We start from the raw sequence: 6,903 nt of genomic DNA, 5'->3' as shown, positions 1-6,903 counted from the left end.
GCACCATGACGGAGAACGAACCGATGAAAGACGAAGGTGGCAACGTCACACGCTCCAGCCGAAAGGAGCGCTGCCGTTTCTGCGTATCTTTTCAGGTCTACTGCAGGGGTCTCATGGACGCGGCGTCTGTCGCTGAGCAGTTCCCGTGGTGCACCATGACGGAGAACGAACCGATGAAAGACGAAGGTGGCAACGTCACACGCTCCAGCCGAAAGGAGCGCTGCCGGTTCTGCGTATCTTTTCAGATGGTCTACAGTAGGGGTCTCATGGACGCGGCGTCTGTCGCTGAGTAGTTCCCGTGGTGCACCATGACGAAGAACGAACCGATGAAAGATGAAAGTGTCACGCGCGCCAGCTGAAGGGAGCGCTGCCGTTTCTTCGTATCTTGTTAGACGGTCTACAGCAGGGGTCTCATGCACGCGGCGTCTGTCGCTAAGTAGTACCCGTGGTGCACCATGACGGAGAACGAACCGTTAAAATCGAGGGTGGCAACGTCACATGCTCCAGCCGAAAGGAGCGCTGCCGTTTCTGCGTATCTTTTCAGATGGTCTACATCAGGGGTCTCATGGACGCGGCGTCTGTCGCCGAGTAGTTGCCGTGGTGCACCATGGCGAAGAACGAACCGTTGAAAGGTAAAAGTGGCAACGTCACGCGTGCCAGCCGAAGGGAGCGATACCGTTTCTGCGTATCTTGCCAGATGGTCTACAGTAGGGTACTGGGACACGCCGCCCGCGGTTTCAGTTTTGTGACTTTGCTAAACAATGCCCGCATTATTTCCCCGCCTATTGCAATTAATATCGCTTTATTCGCAAGAGCTACCGAGACGGGACTGGCCTCCAGCATTTTTTTCGTGAGGCACCAGATGCGGTCAGTATCAGTTCAAACATAACCGTGGAACGCAAACTAGATATTTCAGAATCGGCGTCGAGACTTTAGCCATCGTGGAAATAATATCGATATATTTTCGAAATCTCACGTGATATCCCCTTAACAAACGACACATATATGGTATACGCGAAAGACTTTCTTTCAAATGGCAACATTGAGTGACATTTTTTTTTTTCAAATCTGCTGCGGCTGTATCTTTCCCGACGCTCCAAGCATCTTATCTGCCACGACCTTTGTGGGACTAAATTTCGTGATTACGGCGCGCTAGCTGAGGTGCGTTTGGACCAGTGATCTACAGCGATGACATCCCATTCATTACCAGCAACAAATCATGGGATTGTTCCGTATAGGTCAGTCCCAACACGGTCAAATGGGCGTGCAGGACATGGCAAAGTTTGCAGAAGAGTGGCTGAATGCGGAAATGTCTTCTGTTGTTGACGCAACAAACATCAGGGAATGCACCTTCGCACAAAGGTGTACATAGCCCGCCAGTAGTAACGCTTGCGGATCCGCTCATACGTTTTCAGCGCACCACCATGTGCATATTGCCGCATAGAAATATGCGGCAATATGCACATGCAGCATAGAAATATGCGCAGACATCAGATCGCATATGGCTGGCTGTGACTCGCAGCCATTTAGACCTAACATTTGAGAGTGGCGGCGGTATTACAGTGCGTCCCGTATTGCGCAATGCGTTACTTGGGGACGAAGAGCACGCGGGTATGCAGAATCTGAAGAGTCGGAGGGGATATTCAAGAGAGATACACGATTCAAGGGCCGTTTCACTATTTAGATGGCATGTTCATGACGCTAATAGCAGTTAGGTGAAAGTCAACGGGGACGGGGGCGTTGACTAAAGCAAAGTTCCGGATAAATCGGCAAAAATACGAGCACAGGCCCACAAAGGCTCATAGTGCTTGAAGTGTAGTCGGCTTCGGAATTTCAGCAACAGCGTGAAGTTTGCCAGGGTGAGGGAGGATGCCGTCTTTTGAAAAGACATGACCAGGTATGGTGAGCTTTCGAGCACTGAAACGACATTACTTCAGGTCAAGCTGAAGGCTGGCGTTGGTGAGGCACTGGAGAATTGTATACAGACGAGTTGGATGCGAATTGAAATCGGGGGGAAAAAACGACAACGCCATCAAGACAGCAAAAGCCTATCTTGCATTTTAGACTACGTAAAATGTTGTCCATCATTCGCTCTAATGTTGCGGGTTCATTGCAAAGTCCGAATCACATAGCTGCAAATTCGTAGAGGCCGTGTGGTTTGTGAACGCTGTTTTCGTACGATCGAACTCGGCCATTCGCTCTTGTGAATTACCCGAACGCAGGTGTAGTGAGGAAAGCAATTCAGCACCTTGGAGACAATCGAGGGCGTCATCTATGCGTGGAAGAGGGTAAACATCTTTCCTCGTAAGTTGGTTAAGGCGCCTGCAGTCCACACAGAATCGGATGGACCCATCTTTCTTCTTGACGAGCACAAGCGTGGAAGACGAAGGACTACAATGCTTGATGACTCCGCGCTGTAGGATATCGCCTACTTTCTCTGTAATTGCTCGATGCTCCAATGGTGACACACGATAGGACACTGGCACAAAGGCATATTGGTATGTCAATTTTGTGAACGACCGTGTTTCTTCAACCTAGCGCCGCTCGGGGGAATTCAAACAAAATTCTAAACTTGCGCAGAAAGTTAAGCTGCTCCCGTTGAGCGAGATGGATGTCAATGAAACGGTGAAATGCATCCGAGGACATGCTGTTGGACGCAAGGTGCTGAGTCAGCGCGTTCACCTGGCGCTTTTGCTCGGTTTCGGAGAAATCAACTGGCACGTCTTCATCTTCATCGACATGCTCAATGTGGCCGAGTATCTCGTTACGGCGCAAATTGAGAAGGCACGAGACGGGTTTGGAAATAAATATGCCGGTGGTGTCCTGACAAAGTGCCAGAAAAGCGAACGGCAGCGACCTAAGGTGGCAGCTACCGAAGACGGGAGATGGTGTGAACAGAACGGTAGCGTCAGAAAGTAAAGTGCAGTAAGCAGGAACAAATAAGGCACCGAAAGGAAAAATGTCAATGTCCGTCGCAACGACAAGCCTGTTAATGCCTGTCGCATGATAATGTTGGTTAAGCATATTAAGCTGGGCTAGATGGTATTGACTGAATGCTTCCATATTACTAGCGAACACGCAGAAGGACTATAGAAAGTAGGACAGGGCAGAATATATAGAATCCCATTGCGCACACGCAGGTACGACGTCACAAAGTTTTTCAGAAGGAATACCACCACCACTTATCTGTACCGCCCGCACACACGTGAATTTTCTTTTCGCTTGCACTATAGTCGAACTCCTTTTTCGGCAACTTGCCTACAGTACATATGGGCACATCGAGTAAAGGCGTATCCCGAAACATAGTTCCACCTCCGCACAAGCGCAGTCGACAACGGTGTGATGACGTTATAAGGCGTTATAAACGTCATCCCAGAATGACATTGTGGGAACACGAAGCCAGCACGAAAAATTCAATGGTGTACAGCACGTCCCTAATGATCACTTCCCCCGTACATGCCGCAACGGGCTCAGTTTGATGTGGGCTCGAAGTACTGAGGGAAATTACGGGAGACCGCGTCGTTACTTTACAAACTGAGTGACTGAGTCTGTCTAATCACGGATATCGTGGCACTAGTATCTACTAGCGCAAGTGCTCGTACATATTTAACGAATACATCAATAACATTGGCGGGGGACAAGCGAGGACTCGCACAAGTAGACGATGACGCAGCTCGTTCCTCTGTAGCTGCACCAGTCAGTTGTCCGTCTCGATGGAGGTCGGTAGGCGTCGCATAGGTGACACAGAACCACGGCGTGGTGAAGGGGAGCGACGAGAAGCGAAGGTTTGGGAATCGGGAGCAGGTTGAGGGTCGCCTTCGTAAACATCAGGCGCCATGTGAGGCGCGCATTATGGGGGCCAGAACGACTAATCAGGATAAATCGGTTCCCCAGTGTTCACCGCGAAGCGCCGACGACCGAGGCAAGTAACGTCACCTGCAATTCCACAAGCGTAGCAAATCTGTCGGTTGTCGGTCGGTTGTCACCAGTACGCCAGATATATTTGTAGTGCTGCTGTGTACCAGACACTGACATGGTGGACGATCGGAACAGGTTGTGGGTGTGGCAATGGCCGACGGCGCGCCGGCCTTGTCGCAGCAGCCTGATAGGTGAGTGACGCGGTGACAGGTGTTTGTTGAGAGGCCGGCAGCGATGCCTCGGAGAGCGGTTCCTGAACAGCCTGTCTGATGGTCGGTGCTAGGCTTTTCGTGGATGTTTCGGTTGTCGGCAAATATGACAAGCATGAAAGCTGTCGAGCACTTCTTAGCGGACGTATACTTTTATCTGTGCCAGCAGCGTGTTGTCACCACCGATTGTGAAGACGGCAAGGGAGCCTTCTTCTGTCGTAGTCCTCCGAGCTAAAAAGCGCTGCTTACGAAGTTCGTCGAAGCTCTGGCACAAGGTCACAAGCTCGGACACGGTACGTGGGTCCTTCACCAGCAGCATTTGAAAGCCATCGTAGTCGATGCATTTCAAGATGTGCTTGATCTCTTGCTCGCTCGTCTCAGGCGCTTGTATAGATCGATGAAATCTTCAATCTATCTTGTGAAGTTTTCGCCCCACTTATGTGCATATCCGCGTAGGCGCTGCTCGGCGTGGAGCTTCGGTACTCCGGGGCGACCGAACACTCCTGCAATGATGTTTTTGAAAGCGGCCCAAGTGGAGAATTCGGAATTGTATTTATGGAACCACTGGCTGGCGACGTCTTTTATTTAAAATGGGACATACTCCATATTCGAGCGGTTGTCTTACTTGTTGGCGTCGCTCACCTTTTCTGAAAACAAAAGCCATCGGTCGCGCCGATGAAGGGGGGATCACGTCGGATCAGGGTGGTAGGCACAATGGAATGACCAGTGGAAATTGGGCCGTGCTTTCATGGGTGGCGCCTTGCTCGGTAGTCTCATTGTAGGCATTGTCGCGGTGGTGCGCAGCGTCCGGCTTGAAAGTTCCAGGTTTAAGTAGCCAGCGCATCCACCACTCTGGAAGGGGCTTTATTGAACAACCTCGGGTAGCCGGCAGCCAGCCGGCACACTGAAATAAGGCAGTTTTGCACTAGCGGTCCCAAGCCTAAAGGAAGTGTGAAGCTGGGCAGCCTTCTTTGTTTCTCTTCGGTTTTCTCTTTCTTTCCTCCTCTATTCTTTTCTTTTCTCTTTTTCCTTTTTTTCTGTATTTCATTTATTTCTTTCTCTCTCTTTATCTATTTCTTTCTCTTCCTTGCTCTTCGTGTGCCGTAAGATCGCACCCCTCTGTTTATCATGAACCGACAACAACTCGCCCAACTTTTTCCTGTACTCTTCCTTGCACTATCTATTTTTCTGCCTATTTTTTTTCCTGTCTTTCTCTCTCTTTCTATTTACCGCTTGCTTCCTTTTCTTTCTTCTATTTTTATACGTTGTTTTGGATGACGCCTAAAGTTCTCCGCAGTTATCATCGAGGCGCTCCAAGAGCAAGAGGAAGAAGACATCTCACTGCCGCGAGCGCGCGCTCAATATGTTACGCATGCCTATGCTATTCGTGGTTTTGCCTGTGTTACGCCAAGCTGCCACAAGATACGATGAGAGCATACGACAGCCCGGCCCCCTAAAGTGCTCCGCACTTAAAAGTACCCAATACCTGCGCTCAGCGCTCGCGCTTCGCATTAAGAGAGCGGCCCACTGGCGTTCCTTCTGCCAGCGTTCCTTCTGGCATCGGGTCGCCCTAATTACAGCTGGATCGCAGTGCCATGTGCAGTAAGCAATGGGGTTACCCACAGAGAAAAGCTACGATTGCGTCCTAAGCAAATTCGAAGGCCGTAAAAAGGAACTCACGCGGCCCTCTCCAGTCTGGCCATTGTTGCATCTGTTGTGGTCAGGCTTTGTGTTTATCCTGTAACATGGCTGGGCTGGAAAGACGCGTGGACGTTGCTTCTCACGCCCATCGCCATCATTTCAGAAGCAATGGTAGCGTCTCTTCGCGGGTAACGCGACTGCTCAAAGTACGGGGCGCAGCGACCCTGTGGCAGTTTTATGGGTTTTTGCTAGCTGCTGCCGTTTAGACGTTTCCTCTGCGTCATTGCTTGCGAAGTGCTCAGTTCGCAGAGTGCGGATGCGGCTAGCCAGATAGGGTCTGATAGCCGGTTCAAGTGTTGTATGCGTACCTGGTTTCTTTTGCATCATGACAGACATATTTGCAGTCCAACGAACAGTCCAACGAGACCATAGTGTACTGCGGCGTTTCGCACTGTAAGTCACAGCCACGGTGTTAGTATAGGTTAGGTGTACCGACGCTCCGCCTCCGCCGCGCAGTCTCCCCGCTGAACAGGGAGACGCGCTTTGCACTTTTTCCCACAGGCTGCGCTGGGTGTATCGAGGCTTCAGCATGGAGGAAGGAAAAATAAGGAGAGGCCCTGACGTCACATTCGTGAAGCCTCCACATCGCAAACACCCGCAACGCCTCCTAGCGAAGGAGCCTCGAAACATTTCGCGACTTCCGTCGTGTCGTTTGCAAGCGCATGCGCGATTCGAGCTTTTCTTTTTTTTTCGCCGTACAAGCGGCGCCGCGGCGCAGTCGATTCACGCATGCTGCTCCTTGTGTTTGTTCTTTAGGAAAGCTACGCAATGCCCAGCTGTTGCGCAGGGGCGTAGCCAAGGGGGGGGTTGGGGGGGTTCAAACCCCCCCCGAAATTTTTCAATTTTGCTTGCGTATATAGGCACGCACACATACAAACGCACGCACGAACATACATAAAGTGTGATTGAACCCCCCCCGAAAAAAATTTCTGGCTACGCCCCTGCTGTTGCGTATGGTTGCGTATACCCGGTGCAAATCGCGTGCACTGCGGAAAGTACCGGGTGTCACTTTTCATGTGTACGTACACGTTCGCTTCATTGCTGATCACTAATGTATGGTATTTGCATGCGAAGC

This window comes from Rhipicephalus sanguineus, chromosome 8, assembly GCF_013339695.2.
Source record: "Rhipicephalus sanguineus isolate Rsan-2018 chromosome 8, BIME_Rsan_1.4, whole genome shotgun sequence".
NCBI lineage: Eukaryota > Metazoa > Arthropoda > Arachnida > Ixodida > Ixodidae > Rhipicephalus > Rhipicephalus sanguineus.
Note: the sequence above shows the minus strand (reverse complement) of the source record.